Consider the following 20,943-nt stretch of genomic DNA (forward strand, 5'->3'; position numbering starts at 1 on the left):
AATCATTAATTGATAAAATTCAAACCAAAACTATATATATAAATATATAATCTAAAAGTTCAATAGATAACCATTATTAACCAAGAAACCAAAGAACTCATCCAAAGTTAAGATCTATTTTTTCCAAAGAGATCCATGATTATATATAAAAAACTTTTTTTTTTTTTTGAAAAAAACTAACATCATTTTTTTTGTTGAAAAGTTAATTTCTATTTTTTTTATAGAAAATAATTAATAAATATATCAAAATTCTTGTTTTTTTATACTTTTTAAACATAGATTCATATTTGTGTAAAAAAAACATTATTTCAGTTCATATTCACATTGTGAACTTGTTTAGATTCATATTGTGAACCTGTTCAGATTCACATTGTGAACCTTCTCAGATTCACAATGTGCATAATAGTAAGTAAGATTCACGATGTGAATTTGAAATTATTGAGCTTTTTCACGTTATGAATGTTGAATATTGAATTATTTACAATTTAAATTCACAGTGTCAATCTATACTGATCGGGTGTTTTTTTTTTTTTTTTTTTTTTTAACTTTCTCCAATACACAGTGTGCATAATAGTAAGTCAACTGATCGACTTTTTTCATATTGTCAATGTTGAAAATTGAAATATTTACAGTTTAGATTCACAGTGTGAATCTATACTATTCGAGGTTTTTTTAGTCTGTGTTGATATTTATTAATAGAGTACAAAAAATTAATACTTTTTGTATAATTAGTTTGTTTTTTTTATAATAGTAAACTTAAATATTGAAAAAACTAATAAAATAAAGTGAGTTTTTTTTCAAAAAAAAATTCATTTTTTATATATCAACATTGATATCAATGGAAAAATGACAAAAATCGAGAACAACGATATATTCGGGTTTTTTCTTTTGATAAAAAATATGGCTTAAAAAAATTTTTAAACGAAAAAAAGAGGTGAGTTTTTTGGTAAAGAGGTTGATTTTTTGATATGATCTGGTGTTTGTGCGTCCAATATAAAAGTGCACATCTATTTCCTTGTCCGTTGATCATTATGATTTCCGACGCTCACGATTGGTTCATTGGTTCATTGTTAATTATGGTTCTTTATTGAACCTAACCCTAATCTAGTATTACAAATGATGTATCGACTATCGATACCATTCTTATATTTTAAAATTTCTATATAAATATTTTATTAAAATAATGAAGAGTCACAAAGTTCCAAGATAAACCTAAATATCAATTATATTAGTTCTTTTTAATTTTATATATATATATATATATATATATATATATATATATATATATATATATATATATAGAGAGAGAGAGAGATTAAGTAGAACATCAATAAAATGATAAAAGCTAAGTATAATTTAGAGTAAATTACAGCGATGGTCTCTGTAATTTGGATAACTTGTGTGTTTGGTATCGTGAAATTTTTTTTGGCACGTAGGAAAAAAAAGAGTTGATTTGTTAAAGACTTTAAGGATTTGAGTGTGGATTGCCTTCTTCAATTTAGCAAAGACAGATTTCGACGACAAAAACTTATTAAATGTTGGAGAGTTATAACACCTGTTTTTCAGATCATCCTTTGTGGTAAATTTGAAAATTCATAATTTTGGGTCTACGTTGCACGTAGCTTCAGCTACACCTCACATATGTGTAAGTCGCGTGTAGATCTATGTTGCGCATAGATTAAGCTACAACACGTGTAAATGTTGCTTTCTTGAAAACCATAATTTCAGGGTTTGAGCCCCATTTAATGGCCTTAAATTCTAGGGTTTTATGTCATAATTTTGAACCCTAACCTTTCTCCCATGTGTTCTTGAGTTTTGAAAGTTAAACTCTATTTTTGGTGATGCTTGGAGAAAAAAGAAATACCTTGGTGGTTCTTAGAAGTTTGATTCATTGAAGACCTAACCATTCTTTTATGATTCTCGATCCATGTAAGTCTTCAAGATTGTAACTTTATGCTTCTAGCTTTGCCGATCTTGGGATTTATGCATGTTTTGGTCCTTTTTATGGATTTAAGTTGGAGTTTAGACAGCTCCAGGAATAAAGATTGGATCTTTGGGTATCATGGACCCATTATGGTACAAAGAGCTGGACTTCATCTTCTGTGATATCCCTATTTTCACGGTCAGAAAAGATCGATTTTGTTCATGCTTTATAAAAATCAAAGTATCTCTTTTAATAAAATCGTTGAGGAATTTGTTCCCAGAAAAACATGATAATTTCATTATCAAAGCATTTATGAAGAAATGTATTTTTATTCATTTTAAAAACATTTGGGATGTCATCGTCAATACAGAAACATAAGCATAAACAGAACTTACATTCATTTACACTAGTGAATATATCTCCTTAATCTCTCAGTGGAATGTAAATTTACCTCGTCACCTGTGATACAAGTAAACTGAGTGGGTCAGGTTGGGAAACCTGGTGAATACATAAGGTTTTCAACCCACAATAATATAATTATTATGTTTAATCATCAAACAATTAACCCAATTACCCATCCCCATTATCTTCTTTATTCCTAAGTACCATCCCTAAGCATTTATCCTAAGGATCGTCTCCTACATCATATTTACCTCTCATCTCCTTACATCGCATTTCCTTATATGTTTGTTCCTAAGGACCCTCCCTAAGGATCATCGCCTACATCGCATAGACAATATTGATTCAGGGATTACTCCCTCAATACGTGCCCAACAAGGTTAGGGCATCATCACATGAATACGTAGTTACAACATCACCTAAACTCATAATTCATAGTAAGGGGTTAGAGTATTATCACATGAATACGTAGTTACAACATCGCATGAACTCGTAATTCATCACCTACAGGTTATGGGCCTGTTGGTGTTTCCACGGGGTTGTCTAGAATTGTTTGTGGTCTCCATCTCTACTCTGCTAGATGACTACATCGCCACATTGCCGATTAAGGTTATGGTATCTCATTTCATCCTACATCACCTATTCATCATCGTCTATTTACCTAATTACCATCACCTTTCTATCATCACCTATCTCTCATCATTTTATTTCATCACACACTAACTATTTCATCTACCCATGTTTCATCCGCAACATATTTGTAGATATAAAATAAATATATTGTTGAAATCTTTTAAAACATGTATAAAATCGTTCATCCAACATAGACATCAAGTATTCAAATAATATGCACACATAGCACGTAATTTATATAAAAATACTTTATATTTATGTGTAAGATGAAAGTAACTATGCACTCACTTGAAAAATGTGGTGATTCCGAACTCAGACAGTGCTTCGCTTCTTAAAAATAATTTCCATCGACGAAACCTAGTATTTTTACCACTAGAGTTTAGTCTATTATTCACCGAGATTAATTAATAGTCTAGCTATTATTACTATTATATAAGCATTAAACAATACTTATATAACCCATAATAATAGCCCAAGTACTTATTATAAGTTCCTAATAATGTTACTATAATTAAATAAAAGCTATATTAAAAATAGCATAGGCGTAGCTCACTTACAACGGGTTTTATAGAAAACCGGGATTTACTTGGAGCAGTGTTTCTGAGCCGAAAAGCTCTTCTTCTTGGAGTCGTCGAGCACTCCAGGGCTCCCACCTTGTGCTAGGGAGGTTCCCTAGGCTTTTCGGGGGGTTTCGGGGTTAGAGAGAGGTTATAGAGAGAGAGAGAGTAAAGAGAAGAAAGAATGGGAAATGTGTGAAGAAAATGAGGGCGGGAGAGGTTCTATTTATAGGGTGAAATATGGTTGAACTTGGTGCCACATGTCACCATCTGGTGGCAAGACTTAGGGAGAAAGCAATAGTCAAGATTGTGTCACGTCACCCATTTTCGTACAACACACTTCCAACTTCTAAAATCCGTAATTTTCACATATGAGCTCTGTTTTGACGTTCTTTATATCCATGCATAGGTAAAAATAAGATCTACAACTTTCATTTTGACTCCGTTGGCTAATTCTCGACCTATCTTAAATTTAACAATACGAGAAGATTAGACTGTTAAATGACCGCGAAAAATTCGTAACTCCTTCATACAAATTCCGTTTTCGTCTGTCTTTTTACCGTTGAGTTCCTATTAATGAGATCTCCAACTATCGTTTAGGTCGTGTAAGCCAAAAACCGCTCGAACTAAAATTCGAGTTTCGGGCCTTGCACTACTAAGCCAAATCTTAGAAAAATCATAACTTCCTCATATGAAGTCAAATTTGGGCGTTCTTTTTATGGACCCTCTCAGGTTAACATATTCTATGAATTTCATTTAGATCACTAAGGCTAAAAGTTTCTCTATCATAAATTCACTATTTATGTCTCCCCGGTACCGTGCCGGTTCCGTCGCGAAACTTCGACGGGTCATAACTTCTTCGTTATAACTCGGATTTCGACGCTCTTTATATGTACGGAACCCTTTTGTCGAAAAGTCGTTTTTGACCCCTATTATCTCTAAATTGACAAGCCCGGATCTATGGGCGTTACAATTATCTCCCCCTTAGGATGATTACGTCCTGGAATCATCAACGAAACAGTGCTTACATGATGACTCCATACGTTATCTCTTCATCCTAAGTAATAACCGTAACTTTTACATTTCTTTGAACGAGTATCTAACTCTAATACTTCTTAACTGCATGTGGTGCCCGATCTTGGACCTCCTCTCTATCTCATGTTAGATTTCCAATCATAATCTTTATGTTGCAATCTCGATGTTTATTGGAGACTCTTTCTTTAACAAACTTGAGATAAGTTTCTTCCTTCGATTATCATAATAGACCGATGGGTCATGTTCTACTGACCTCTTATTGTATGATGCATTGCTTGGAATCAGGTCTTTTAGAGTCAAATTCCAAAATAGACTATATATTCCTTCATGTTCTAATCACATTTTAAAGGTAGTGTTTCTAGATACAAGCAACTATCGCGATACCTCTACCAATCGCTTTGATTATCTTTTATTTCATTCTTCCGACTTAAGTTTGATGCTACATCAAACTTGATTCTGTAAACCATGTAACATACTCATCTTAGTCGGACTCAATTAGATATGATACTAGGTCGGAATAACAATCATCTTCTTAGTCGTTACCGAAACGATGGTAACAACATACTTGAATAAAACGAAATCAATTACTAGCTTCTTGGTAACCGTGTGACTTTCCCTGATCCAAGCGTGAGTCTTGTGCTTCCGGTAGTATATGCATCTACTACCTTTCACACCTACTCATACTCGTCCCAAGTATTGTCTCGCAGTTTTCTAATTAACCATAAAAAATCACATAACAATTTGACACATCAGATAACAAAACGAAGGTTTTATATTATTCCTTGAAACGATTACATAGGTGTTCAAATTTAACCTATACTATGCCTCTAATAGGCTACACCTACTGATACTATCCGCATGGCTTCTTCATAACTTGATCCTCGGATATCCATCCTCACTCCTGATTCCTTGCATTGCCATCTTGTAACGCCTCGATTCTCAGGTATTGCTTAAATAAGATTTATTGGGTTCAGCTCTACTCGACGAGTTGGTTGACCTACTCGTCGAGTAGCAGCGGGGTGGGATCGCGTTTTAAGTGACCTACTCGACGAGTCCATGTTAGGACTCGGTGAGTAGGAGCTGGCAGTGGAAACCCTAAATCTCGGGGTTTGCACCTCTATTTAAAGGAGCCTTAGCCTCCTTTGGCCTCTTTACAGTCTTTGAGAGCCCCCTTAAAACCCTAATTCGTGTGTGTGTGCCTTGGTGTGGTGTTGAAGCTTGGAAAAGACGATCTAGGAGGAAGAAAGCTAAGAGTGCAAAGGAAATTGAAGCAAGGAAGGAGTGGGAAGCTGTATTTACCTCAGCTAACATCCTTTGGAGGTATCAAAGTGCCATTTTTACTTCCCTTTTTCCCTTTTGTTGGGTTTCTAGGGCTTTTATGGATTTTCAAGTTGGTATGATGAGCTATGGGCTAGATCTGAAGTTGTAACTTCAGATGTGGACCCTCCTTGGATTCTAGAAGCATAAAGTCACAATCTTGGTTGTGATTAAGGTCCCTCTTGAGCATGAAGTTCCATTAAGAACTTAGAATAGACATTTAGAGCCTTTATGGTCATGCATGCATGTAAAGTTTGCAACTTTATGTGATAAGCATGCCCTAGAAGCTTGGATCTATGAGTTAGAGCCGTTACATGGCTCAAAACAAGTCTGTATGGAAAAAACGACTGAATGGACTTGGCGAGTCGCAAGGTTAACTCGGCGAGGCACATGAAGATGGTCGTGAACTCGACGAGTTGATGAACAACTCGGTGAGTCCGATGAAGATCGCCATAAGACTCGACGAGTTTAAGAACAACTCAGAGAGTCGAATGAGTTTTCTCTGGGATATGTAGGAGTGTGTATCCGTCGAGTTGCAAGGATGGAACTTGACGGGTGACCATAAGTTTGATCGAGAATCAAAGGAACTCGACGACTCACTCTGATGATTCGGCGAGTTGGAATGTACTTCAGAGAACTCAGCAAGTACCCAAGGGTACTTGGCGAGTTAAGGTCAACATGGACTGTTGACCTAGACTGAGGACTTTGAATTTGACTAGGGATTGACTATTGGGTTATGGAGCACCTTATAATATTAAGGACTTATGAGTATGTTGTGCTATGACGATAGGTGGTGGGGCATGTGTCAAGTGATCCGAGAGTTTGAGTTTGCCTTTCGAGTCGACATCTGCAAGGTGAGTTATCATCACTATATCGATAGGGTCTACGACACCAAGGCTGGCCCCTTTAGTTTTTATTGTTATGGTATGTTGCATGTGGTTATGATATGTTAGTTCGGAATCGAGGTAGACATTATGTTATGCTCTTATGATCCGTAGGGATTGGTGTGTTAGTGACCTGCTAAGTCGGTACTCTAGTTACAGGAGAATTCTATGATTGATGATCAGTGTGATAGATATGTTTGATGTTTATATATGCATGTATATGATAGTATGCGCACATGGTTATTTGCTTGTGGTTGGGTTGAGGCAGTCCTGCTTTGTCCTAAAGGCCAATATACCCTATGAGCGGTCCAGGGAGACTGTAGGCCCATGTGGCGGACCAGTCATACCAAAGGCTCGGGATGGATTCAGACAGACTGTAGGTCCGGTAGGGCGGTCCAGTCAGGCCGATGGCCCAGTATGCATGTTGATTGAATTGATTATTACTGTTGTGGTATTGTCAGTGTGGTCGGTATTTTGGGGGTAGCTCACTAAGCCCTCGGGCTTACAGTTTTCAGTTTATTGTTTCAGGTACTTCAGGAGATCGTGGAAAGGAGAAGGCGTACCCGTATTGCTCCTCATCCTTATGTTATGATTTTTGCGACATTCTGATGGAAAATGATTTGAAAACATTTTGTAAACAATGCTATGTGGTTTTTATTTATGATTGAAAAAGTTTAAATTTGGCGTAAAATTTATGGTTGTTACAAGTTGGTATCAGAGCCTTGGTTTGAGTGAATTGGAGGAACACTCGTGTGAATCCAGTCTCAAATCAAGGAGATTTTCGGAAATAAGTTTTAAAATGGTTTTCAAAATAAAAGATGGAGGATGCAGAGGGTACGATCAGCCGGAGCCTGTAAGTAAACCCCAAAATACCATGCAGTTATTTGATATTTTGATATGTTAGAACAACATGCTAGTGCTAGGCTAGGGATCTTCAGGAATCACATGATAGGTTTGCCTGATTGCATGATGCCTATTAGCCTAGGGTTTCTTGTATGTGGAATTGACATCATAATTGTAGATTTTTAGTGCATGCATCACGACTGTGCATAATAAAGACCTTATAGCCTGAGAATGTTGATTCGGCCTTCGGGTAGCATCGGATATTCAAAAGTCTATTGGGTCCAACGTTATGTGCAGCTAGCATGCATTAGCGCTGCAGGGGATGATGGAAGTTTCATGGATGTGTGAGTCGGGATAAGTGGTGAGTTTAGATGCGAGGTATTTGGTATTCCCCTAGAATGAGGGTTGAGCGCATTTCCTATGTTGATGATATTGTTAAGGCATTGTGGTGATACTTGAGACAAATATGGGTAGGTGTGGAAGGTAGTATGGACCCGTACTACTGAAAGCATAGGACCCATACGCGTAGCAAGGAAATCACAACCCCTAGGGTTTTTGGGTTTTGGTCTCCCGACATTATGTTATTTATCTGATGACTTGCATATATATGTCAATATGGTGGTGATGAGACGTGTTGCTTCGGGATCCGGATCAGGATCAGGATTGGGGTCGGGAGACAGAGGGTTGGATGCCAGGATCCAGGAGACCATGCACGACGAGATCGCTGCTGCGTTCTTGAGTGCAACTGCCAGAGATGTTTGGGTCGATTAAGACTATGATGGTTAAGTATTTTGATGAGTGATATGCAGCTCTAGCAGAGACAGCTACCGCTGCAGCCACTTCGGCTGTAACTACGACTAGGGTTGGAGGAGGAGCCTGCAGGGCTTTCTAGTACCGGGACTTCGATAATATGAAGCCCCCGACATTTGATGTTACACAGGATGCGATTAGGGCTATGAGGTGGTTGTCTGATATGGAGGGTTGTTTCTTCACGTGTTCATGTCCTGCTGACCAAAAGGTCAGGTGTTCCCTGAACCTGCTGAGGCTTGGGGCAAAGGATTGGTGGAGGCTGACGACTAGGTTGTATACTAATGATTAGCGGGATGATGTTACTTGGGAGCAGTTCAGAGATATGTCCTTCACCCGCTACGTTCCACGCGTTGAGCGGGAGCGGCTTGCGTAGGAGTTTCTGACCTTGAGACAGGATGGGGAGTCTGTGATGGAGATTACTCGTATGTTCACGAAGAGGGATATGTTTTGCTCGGAGTTTGCTTCAGAGTAGTCTCAGATGACTCGTTATCTGAGTATGCTCAAGACTGATATTCAACAGTTTGTGTCTACACAATGATGTGATACCCTCCTGGACCTTCAGGAAGTCACGAGGCGGCGTGAGATGGAAATAGAGTTGTAGCTAAAGGAGCAGCGTCAGGAACCGGCATAGTCACAGCCGGCACCTAAGTGATCTAAGACCGCTGATACACGGTCTGGGGGTCAGCAGAGCCGCAATTGTGGAAAGTGTGGCATGGTTCATTCGGGAGTTTGTAGAGTAGGAGGTGGGTGCCACAAATGTGGCAAGGAGAGGCACTATGCCAGGGATTGCCGTCATTCCGCCCCTCCTGCAGATATGAGGATTTGTTACCATTGTCATCAGGTTGGTCATGTGAAGACCAACTGTCCGCAGCTAGCCGCCAAGCCGGTGCAGGGTTCCGCACCAGCTGCTGCGAGGATTGGAGATGGGAGGCCAGTCAAGGTGGAGCCTCCGAACGCTCAGGGTTGTGCCTTCCAGCTCACAGCCGAGGAGGCCAAGTCAGCACCAGATGTGGTTGCTGGTACATTTCTATTTTCTGTCTAAGTTATTGTATTTGAGTTATGCTTATTGATTGTACTTGTGATTAGGTACGTTTTTAGTAAATTCTTTGCCTATCTTGGTATTATTTGACTCGGGGGCGAGTTGGTCATTTGTATCTCAGTCCTTCTCTAGAGGGTTCAGTGTGTCGATAGATGATCTTGAGTGTCAGTTGCGAGTTTCGATCGCCAACGAGCATGGGGTTTCTGCTTCTTCGGTCTACTGGGGATGCGAGTTAAAGATTCTCGGGGTGTCCTTCCCAATAGATTTGATTCCTATCCCCATAGGGGATGTATGCGTGATTGTAGGGATGGATTGGCTTAGCCGTTTTGGCGCCATGATCGACTGTGAGGGACAGTGGGTGGTGGTTCGAACCCAAAGTGGGGGAGAACTTATAGTATATGGTGAGGGCACCAGGTTGGGATCAGGGTTTTGTTAGGAAACCAAGGCTCGATAGTGTATTCAGCACGGGTGTGCCAGTTATTTGGCGTATGTGGTAGATACGCGGGTTAGAGAGCAGCTCTCAGTTTCTGAGGTCCCGGTGGTGAGGGAATTTGTTGATGTGTTTCCGGAGGAGTTACCCGGAGTGCCTCCGGAGAGGCAGGTTGAGTTTAGGATCGACTTAGTGCCAGGTGCGGCCCCTATCGCCAAGGCACCGTACCGACTGGCACCGCCTGAGATGTAGGAGCTATCATCACAGTTGTAGGAGCTGTTGGGCAAGCAATTTATTCGTCTGAGTAGTTCACCCTGGGGAGCATCGATCCTTTTCGTCAGGAAGAAGGACGGTTCGCACAGGATGTGCATTGACTATAGGGAGCTGAACAAGTTAACAGTGAAGAACCGTTATCCACTCTCGAGGATAGATGATCCTTTTGATTAGCTGCAGGGTGCGTCTTGGTTTTCCACGATTGATTTGAGATCAGGATATCACCAGGTCAGGGTGAGGGAGGAGGACATGGAGAAGACTGTGTTTCAAACTCGTTATGGTCATTACGAGTTCGTGGTGATGCCATTTGGGCTCACCAACGCGCCAGCGGTGTTCATGGATCTGATGAACCGAGTCTACAGACCGATGCTCGATCGCTCGGTCATCGTGTTCATAGATGATATCTTGGTGTATTCCAAGACTCGAGAGCAACATGAGGAGCATCTTACGGAGTTGTTGGGGGTTCTAAGGTGAGAACGGTTGTATGCCAAGTTCTCGAAATGCGAGTTTGGGTTACGAGAGGTCCTGTTCCTCGGACATCTCGTTAACCGGGAGGGGATTTTGGTCGATCCGGCCAAGATGGAGGCGGTAAAGCAGTGGGAGACTCCGAAATCTCCCTCAGATATCAGGAGTTTCTTAGGTTTAGTAGGGTATTATCGGAGATTCATTCTTGATTTCTCCAAGATTATCGTACCCCTCACTCGTCTAATAAGGAAGAGGGTGGATTTTAGGTGGGGCCCTAAGCAGCAGAGGGCGTTTGAGACCTTCCTACAGTGTTTATGCGAGGCACCGATGTTGACACTCCCCGAGGGAGTGGAGGATTTTGTGGTATTTTTTTATGCATCCATCACCGGCTTGGGGACAGTCCTCATGTAGAGAGGACGGGTGGTAGCCTACACATCACGGTAGCTGAAGCCGCAAGAGACGAGGTACCCCATGCACGATCTTGAGTTGGGAGCAGTGGTTTTCGCTCTCAAGATTTGGAGGAACTATCTATACGAGGTCCGTTGCACTATATACACGGATCACAAGAGTTTGAGACACATCATGGATCAGCCGAACCTGAACATGAGGCAGCGCAGGTGGCTGGATGTGGTCAAGGACTATGATTGCGAGATCCTTTACCATCCTGGTAAAGCGAATGTGGTTGCGGATGCTCTGAGCCGCAAGTCAGCTGGGTCCTCGACCCCAGCCAGGTGTATGAGGATAGCGGTGGATTCCCTACTGGTGGGTTTGATCAGGGATGCTCAGATTGAGGGCATAAGGCCAGAGAACTGGAAGTTAGAGAGGATTAAGGGCGAAAGCGCCTGGTTTGTTCAGGATAGTTGCAGATTGTTGACCCGTTATGGTCGGGTTTGGGTTCCGATGTACGGAGGGGTCCGGCAGACAGTGATGGAGGAGGCTCATAAGTCTTGCTTTCGATTCACCCGGGAGCCACCAAGATGTATCGTGATTTGAGTTCGAGTTATTGGTGGCCTGGTATGAAGCGAGATATCGCTTGGTTTGTTGAGAGGTGCTTAACCTGTAGGATGGTCAAGGCCGAGCATCAGAGGCCGCATGGTAAGTTACAGCCTCTGGAGATTCCCATGTGGAAATGGGAACGGATCGTGATGGATTTCATCACGAAATTTCCGAAGACGTCAAGGGGGTTCGATGCTATATGGGTCATCATGGATTGATTGACCAAGAGTGCCCATTTCCTAGCCATACGGGAGAGTTTGTCGGCAGAGAAGTTGGCTGACCTGTATGTTAGAGAAGCTATCTCTCGTCATGGGGTTCCAATTTCTATCATTTCCGATCGAGATGTTAGGTTCACTTCCCATTTTTGGCAGAAGTTCCATGAGGAACTGGGTACACGACTGCATTTTAGTACGCCGTTCCATCCGTAGACTGATGGGCAGAGTGAGTGGACCATTTAGACCCTCAAGGATATGTTGAGGGCGTACGTTATTGATTTCGGTGGGAGTTGGGATTCCCACCTACCGCTTGCAGAGTTCGCCTACAACAACAACTATCATTCCAGTATTGGTGCCCCGCCTTTCGAGCTGTTGTATGGGCGGAAGTGTAGGACCCCAGTCTGCTGGGGAGAGGTTGGGCACAGAGTGATGGGTCGGGCAGAGGTAGTTTTGAAAACTACCGAGATGATATAGGAAAGTAGACAATGACTACAGACCGCTTAGAGTCGGCAGAAAAGTTATGTCGGCCGACACCGATCTAAGCTGGAATTTCAAGTGGGTGACATGGTTCTCATGAAGGTCTCACCCTGGAAGGGTGTGATCCGCTTCAGGAAGAGGGAAAAATTAGGTCCCCGTTATGTTGGACCACTCAGGATTATTGCCAGTGTTGGCAGGGTGGATTACAAGCTAGAGCTTTCGGAGAAGCTTAGCCGGATCCACAGGACATTTCATGTTTCGCAATTGCGAAAATACATTATGGATCTGGAGGAAGTGGTATCGTTGGATGGCATTCAGGTCGATGAGCACCTGAACTATGTGGAGAGACCTGTGGCTATCTTGGAAAGGAAAAAGAAGATTCTACAGAACAAGGAAATACCTTTAGTAAGGGTACAGTAGGAACATCGGAAGGGATCCGAGTGGACATGGGAGCTGGAGGCGAAGATGCGCGAGCATTACCCAACATTGTTTACTACAACTGACTTCAAGGACGAAGTCTAGTTCAAGTAGGAAGACTTGTAACGCCCCGATTCTCAGGTATTGCTTAAATAAGATTTATTGGGTTCAGCTCTACTCAACGAGTTGGTTGACCTACTCGTCGAGTAGCAGCGGGGTGGGATCGTCTTTTAAGTGACACACTCGACGAGTCCATGGCGGGACTCAGCGAGTAGGAGCTGGCAGTGGAAACCCTAAATCCCAGGGTTTGCACCTCTATTTAATGGAGCCTTAGCCTCTTTTGGCCTCTTTTGGGCTCTTTATAGTCTTTAAGAGCCCTCTTAAAACCCTAATTCGTGTGTGTGTGCCTTGGTGTGGTGTTGAAGCTTGGAAAAGAGGATCTTGGAGGAAGAAAGCTAAGAGTGCAAAGGAAATTGAATCAAGGAAGGAGTGGGAAGCCGGATTTACCTCAGCTAACATCCTTTGGAGGTATCAAAGTGCCATTTTTACTTCCCTTTTCCCCTTTTGTTGAGTTTCTAGGACTTTTATGGATTTTCAAGTTGGTATGACGACTATGGGCTAGATCTGAAGTTGTAACTTCAGATTTGGACCTTCCTTGGATTCTAGAAGCATAAAGTCACAATCTTGGTTGTGATTAAGGTCCCTCTTGGGCATGAAGTTCCATTAAGAACTTAAAATAGACATTTAGAGCCTTTATGGTCATGCATGCACATAAAGTTTGCAACTTTACGTGATAAGCATGCCCTAGAAGCTTGGATCTATGAGTTAGAGCCGTTGCATGGATCAAAACAAGTCTGTATGGGAAAAGGACTGAATGGAATCGGTGAGTCACAAGGTTAACTCGACGAGTCACATGAAGATGGCCATGAACTCGATGAGTTAATGAACAACTCGGCGAGTCCGATGAAGATCGCCATAAGACTCGACGAGTTGAAGAACAACTCGGCGAGTCGGATGAGTTTTCTCTGGTATATGTAGGAGTGTTTATCCATCATTTGCAAGGAGGGAACTCGACGGGTGACCTTAATTTTGATCGAGAATCAAAGGAACTCGACGACTCATTCCGATGACTCGGCGAGTTGGAATGTACATCAGAGAACTCGGCGAGTACCCAAGGGTACTCAGTGAGTTAAGGTCAACATGGACAGTTGACCTGGACTGAGGGCTTTTATTTTGACCAGGGGTTGACTAGTGGGTTAAGGAGCACCTTATAAGATTAAGGACTTATGAGTATGTTGTGCTAAGACGATAGGTGGTGGGGCCCCTGTATCAAGTGAACCGAGAGTTGGAGTTTGCCTTTCGAGTCGACATCTGCAAGGTCGGCCCCTTTAGCTGTTATTGTTATGGTATGTTGCATGTGGTTATGATCTGTTATTTCGGAATCGAGGTAATGATCCATAGGGATTGGTGTGTTAGTGACCTGCTAGGTCGGTACTCTAGTTACAGGAGAATTCTATGATTGATGATCAGTGTGACATATATGTTTGATGTTTATATATGCATGTATATGATAGTATGCACACATGGTTATTTGCTTGTGGCTGGGTTGAGGCGGTCCTGCTTTGTGTTGAAGGCCAATATACCCTATGAGCAGTCCAGGGAGACTGTAGGCCCACGTGGTGGACCAATCATACCGAAGGCTCGGGATGGATTCAGATAGACTGTAGGCCCGGTAAGGTGGTCCAGTCAAGTCGATGGCCTAGTATGCATGTTGATTGAATTGATTATCACTGTTGTGGTATTGTCGGTGTGGTATCAGTATTTTGGGGGTAGCTCACTAAGCCCTCCGACTTACAGTTTTCAGGTTATTGTTTCAAGTACTTTAGGAGATCGTGGAAAGGCGAAGGTGTGACCGTATCGCTCCTCATCCTTATGTTATGATTTTTGGGACACTCTGATGGAAAATGATTTGAAAACATTTTGTAAACAATGCTATGTGGTTTTTATTTATGATTGAAAAAGATTAAATTTGGCGTAAAATTTATGGTTGTTACACATCTACTTCATCAAGGATCATTTGGAATGCTCTTGCTTTTGGCTTTAGCGGTACATTTTTCCTTGTAGCTTCGTTCTTCTTAGGACAGTTCTTCGAAGTATGCCCATCATTTCCACATTTGTAGCACTTCTTGTTGTCAAATGTATAATCTCTGGAATAGTGACTGTCCTACCACACTTATAGCATGTCACTTTTCCAGCGCATCTTCCGAAGTGCTTCTTCTTGCACTTCTCACACCATCTTGCTTCACCACCTCCTCCTCTAGACTTCGGGAATTTTCTCTCCTTGTTGGACCTGTAAGATCCTTCATGCTTCCTTTTCTTTCCAACTTCAGCTCTCTCTATACCCTTCTCTTTTATCTGGGTCTCCACCTTCTTAGCAGCCCAGATGGTGGCTTTCAGAGTGGTTGCTTGCTTGACCATTGGACCAAAGTCCGCTGGTAATCCGTGGGCAAACTTGTTGACCTTGGAGAGCTCAGTTGGAACTAGATAAGGAACGAGCTTCATCTTCTCCATAAAACTTGCAGCATACTCAGTGACACTCATCCTCCCCTTCTTAAGATTATGGAATTCATTGTTGATCTCCAGAAGATCCTGCTCAGAGTAGTACTGCATCTTTAATTGCACTAGGAAATCTTCCCAAGACATCTTGTTGGCTTCTCCCTTGGGCATCGTGTTAGCTAGTAGCTTCCACCAGCTCAGTACTCCAGACTTTAACAAAGGGACTGCACGGGCGGTCTTTTATTTGTTGCTACACTAGCAACTCTCAAACATTGTCTCCATCTCGGAGATCCAATCCATAACTTCCACCGGTGATAGGCTTCCAGAAAGACTCGGGGGTTTGGATGCCATGAAATCCTTGTACTTGCATCCACGTTCGTCATTTCTTCCATCATGATTGTATCGTCTAACTATCGGTGGATTGTCTTGACCAACCGTCCCACTGTAGTTCCCTCCTTCTGACTGCCCATCATTCAGCTTGGGCTATTCAATAGGCATCGTAAGTTCCTCTCGATTGTGTTGAATTAAATTCCTTGTTTCCTCCATTTGACGATCCAACATCATTTGGATAATCGCTTGTACCCCGACCATGGTGATTGGCTCGGGTGCGGTTACTACAACATGTATTTGTTCAATCACTTGGGGTTGTTGATTCCTATTTCCATTCGCATTTCCGAATCCACTTCGGGTTCTTGTCATATTGATCTATACACCAAATCATACGATCGGTGTGTAATGACGAGAATTAAGATAGGAAAGATTTTATCTATGATTGACGTATAATCTCCTTATCTCCCCGAAAAGTTATATGCCAGTTCTAATACCGTAATTAAACATTTAGAAACCTAAACACATAAAGTTTCCAGATCCGATCGGCAATAGACCATAGATCCGAACAAACAACAGCATATCAGGCACAAAACATTTAGCACATAAAAGCATTTTTAGGCACAATTCATAAAATAAGCTAGTGCTCACATCTCACAGTCATTGCTTAGCATTCTGATACCAAATGTTACATCCCCATTTTCACGGTCAGAAAAGACTGATTTTGTTTATGCTTTATAAAAATCAGAGTATCTCTTTTAATAAAAACGTTGTGGAATTTGTTCCTAGAAAAACATGATAATTTAATTATCAAAGCATTTCCGAAGAAATGTATTTTTATTCATTTTGAAAATTTTGGGATGTCATCGTCAATAAAAAAACATAAGCATAAACAGAACATACATTCATTTACACTAGTGATTTATATCTCCTTAATCTCTCAGTGTAATGTAACTTCACCTCGTCACCTGTGATACAAGTAAGCTAAGTGGGTAAGGTTGGAAAACCTGGGGAGTACATAGGGTTTTCAACCCACAATAATATAATTATTATGTTTAATCATCAAACAATTAACCCAATTACCCATCCCCATTATCTTCTTTATTCTTAAGTACCATCCCCAAGCATTTATCCTAAGGATCATCTCCTACATCATATTTACCTCTCATCTCCTTACATCGCATTTCCTTATATGTTTGTTCCTAAGGACCCTCCCTAAGGATCATCGCCTACATTGTATAGATAGTATTGATTTAGGGATAACTCCCTCAATACATGCCCAAAAAGGTTAGGGCATCATAGCATGAATACGTAGTTACAACATCGCCTGAACTCGTAATTCATCACCTACAGGTTATGGTCCTGCTGGTGTTTCCACGGGGTTGTCTAGAATAGTTTGTGGTCGCCATCTATACTCTGGTAGATAACTACATCGCCACATTGCCAGTTAGGTTATGGAATCTCCTTTCATCCTACATCACCTATTCATCGTCATCTATTTACCTAGTTATCATCACCTTTCTATCATCACCTATCTCTCATCATTTTATTTCATTACACACCAACTATTTCATCTACCCATGTTTCATCCGCAACATATTTGTAGATATAAAATAAATATACCGTTTAAATCTTTTAAAACATGTATAAAATTGTTCATCCATCACAGACATCAAGTATTCAAATAATATGCACACATAGCACGTAATTTATATAAAATACTTCATATCTATGTGTAAGATGAAAGTAACTATACACTCACTTGAAAAGCTGGTGATTCCGAACTCAGACAGTGCTTCGCTTCTTAAAAATAATTTCCATCGACGAAACTTAGTATTATTATCACTAGAGTTTAGTCTATTATTCGCCGAGACTAATTAATAGTCTAGCTATTATAACTATTATATAAGCGTTAAACAATACTTATATAACTCATAGTAATAGCCCAAGTACTTATTATAAGTTCCTAATAAAGTTACTATAATTAAATAAAAGTTATATTAAAAATAGCGTAGGTGTAGCTCACTTACAACGGGTTTGATTGAAAACCGGGATTTGCTTGGAGCAGCGTTCCCGAGCTAAAAAGCTCTTCCTCTCAGAGCTGTCGAGCATTCCGGGGCTCCCACCTCGTGCTAGGGATGTTCCCTAGGCTTTTCGGGGGGTTTCGGGGCTAGAGAGAGGTTCTAGAGAGAGAGAGAGAGAGTAAAGAGAAGAAAGAATGGAAAATGTGTAAAGAAAATAAAGGAGGGAGAGGTTCTTTTTATAGGGTGAAATATGGTTGAACTTGGTGCCACATGTCACCATCTAATGGCAAGACTTGGGGAGAAAGCAATGGCCAAGATTGTGCCACGTCACCCATTTTCGCTCAACACACTTCTGACTTCTAAAATCCGTAACCTTCATATACGAGCTCCATTTTTGATGTTCTTCATATCCACACGTAGGTAAAAATAATATCTACAAATTTCATTTTGACTTCATCGGCTAATTCTCGACCGATATTAAATTTAACAGTATGAGAAGATTAGACTGTTAAGTGACCGCGAAAAATTCGTAACTCCTTCATACTGACTCCGTTTTCATCTGTCTTTTTACCGTTGAGTTCCTATTAATGAGATATTAAACTCTCATTAGGTCGCGTAAGCCAAAAACCACTCGAACTAAAATTCGAGTTTCGGGTCGTGCACTATTAAGCCAAATCTAAGAAAAATCATAACTTCCTCATACGAAGTCAGATTTGTGCATTCTTTTTATGGATGTTCTTAGGTTAACATATTCTATGACTTTCATTTAGATCACTAAGGCTAAAAGTCGATCTATCATAAATTCACTATTTACGTCCCCCCGGTGTCGTTCCGGTTCCGTCGCAAAACTTCGACGGGTCATAACTTCTTCGTTATAATTCGGATTTTGGCGCTCTTTATTTGTACAGAACCCTGGAGACATTTTCTACAGCTTGGTTAAGATTATTTATTCTAAATAATCTTTTGTCGAAAAGTCGTTTTCCACCCCTATTATCTCTAAATTGACTAGCCTTGATCTACGGGCGTTACATCTTCCATTTAGTGTCGTGCATCTTTTTGGTTGTATTTTCTTTTACCTTATTGACCTAGCTTTGAGAAATCATGTTTAGAGCCATGCAAATGAATAATGTTGCAAAGGTTATTCATTAAAGTGTTGTTTTAATGTTATCTGGAAGTTTAAAATGTTGGACTTAAGGTATTAAGCACTTAATGGAAAGTATGTTCTAAATAGTGCTATGTCGTGTGTAACAAGTGTGAATCATAACCTGGATACCTCTACGCTGCGTGTAGGAAGTTTGACCTAGACTGTTGACTTTGACTATTTGACCATGTTTGACTTTTGGTTAAATTTGTTGGAATTAAGCTTTAGGATGAGTTAGAGCCTCTACATGATTTCTATGTGGTCTTTTGGTTATGGTTAGGCAGGATAAGGATGATTATGGTATTTGTTTGGGCCCAAGTGGCCATGGTGAATTGGTTTAGAAAGGTGCAAACCCGCGTGATTTGGTTGATTTTAAGCTCTTGAGGTCCTTATTTGAGGTAGTGCTAGTTTGAGCTGCGAGACTCATTAGGAAGCAAGTGTGATGATCCTTGTGAGGATTGCAGCCTTTTTCAAGATGGGTTGTCAATGGCTTGTGTTGTTGTTTGCTATGATAGGGTTATATGTTGGATTAGGTGTCTAAGCCACTAACTAAATTATTATAAAATTGAATTATTACCAAAGTCCTTTTGGTTGCCCTTAAACCTAGTAATTGACTGGAATGCCATTTGGAGAGAAAGGATGATTTGTTAATTTACTATATGATTAATAAATTAATTAGAAATTGTAACATCCCAAAATCCAAATTAAAAATTTTCATTTTCACAAAGGAAAATATATCCATAAATTGTTTCCAACATACATTACACCACAAACATGTTCAATTATCAAAGTAACAATATCAATAAGTGCGAAAAACAGTGGAGAGTGAATGTTACACCATCAAGCCATGCTCTTCCCCTTAGTACCAGAGGTACCTAAAATCACAATACAAACTGTAAGCAAAATATTAGTAAGTTTCCCAAATACCATATAACATACAATCGCAAAGTGCCACACAACATACATATGATTGTCATAGGCTACCTCCACGGTCTTTTCCCTGAAATGCCATGGGCTACCCCATGATCTGACATCTAAGTGCCAAGGGCTACCCCCATGGTCTTCCATACAAGTGCCACGGGCTACCCCCGAGGTATTTCAATCAAACAAACACATAGACAGCTATCAATCCAAATGTCAAATAATGGGCCGACATTGGTGCCTTCGACTCGTTGATATAGTGAGAAGACTCACCTCGGTCTGCTGGTAAATACTAACTGCTTGACTACCAATCCGAAAATCTCACAATTAATAAACACAAATCACCCTAATTAAATTAGGTGACAGACTCAACACATGATCCAAAACCCTAAGTCCAACTCCTAAACTATGACCTATTTTATCTATCCCATAATGGGCCTAACCATATTCAGCCTATCCTCCATAACGGGCTCCATGACCCAAAGGCCCAAACCATAACGTGCAAGGCCCACAACAGAAAACTGGGACCACCTATCCAAAACAGGCTAAGGCCTAAAACAAGTTATGGCCCAAAAGTCCAAAACTTGTCCAATAGCCCATTGGCATACACACAACATACATCATCAATACGCTTAGCATACTTGGTCTTCAGGCAGTACGCACAGTGTACATCTTAGTACACCCATCATACTAAGTTGTTAAGCATACTTAGCCATTAAGTGCTTAATCCATGCACCCACTTTGTTAACTTCCAGATCTTGGTCATTTAAGGGGTCCAAGGGCATAAAGTTGGCAAATTTATGCCTTTGCATGCCTTATGGGAGCCCAACATCCCATTTTGTCCATTAAGACTCACTTTAAGGACCTAAACCCTTGCATGGTGCCATCGCAACCATCAAGATAGACTTTTTATGCTTCTAACATGCCAAAGGGACTAAGATCTAACACTACAAGCTTCTGGAGTTGCCTAAACTCAAAAAAGATAATCCATGGAAAAAAAAGCTTATGAACAAACCCCAACTCAATTTATCAAAAGGATCAACAAGGTATGAGCTTTTTACCTCCAAAAGCTTCCAAAGATGATGTAGATTTAGGATCTTGAAGCTCAACCACGTCCAAGGCTTGCACACCAAGGTCTTCTTATTGCAAACACATCAAAAAGGGCCACAAGGTCACTTTCAAGCTCAAAGATCACACTCCAAGGCAAACTAGGGTTTTAGGGATGTTTAGAGGTGTGGAGGTTGATAGTGGATAAGGTCC

Source organism: Lactuca saligna, chromosome 2, assembly GCF_052625555.1.
Source record: "Lactuca saligna cultivar CGN05327 chromosome 2, ASM5262555v1, whole genome shotgun sequence".
Taxonomy (NCBI): Eukaryota; Viridiplantae; Streptophyta; class Magnoliopsida; order Asterales; family Asteraceae; genus Lactuca; species Lactuca saligna.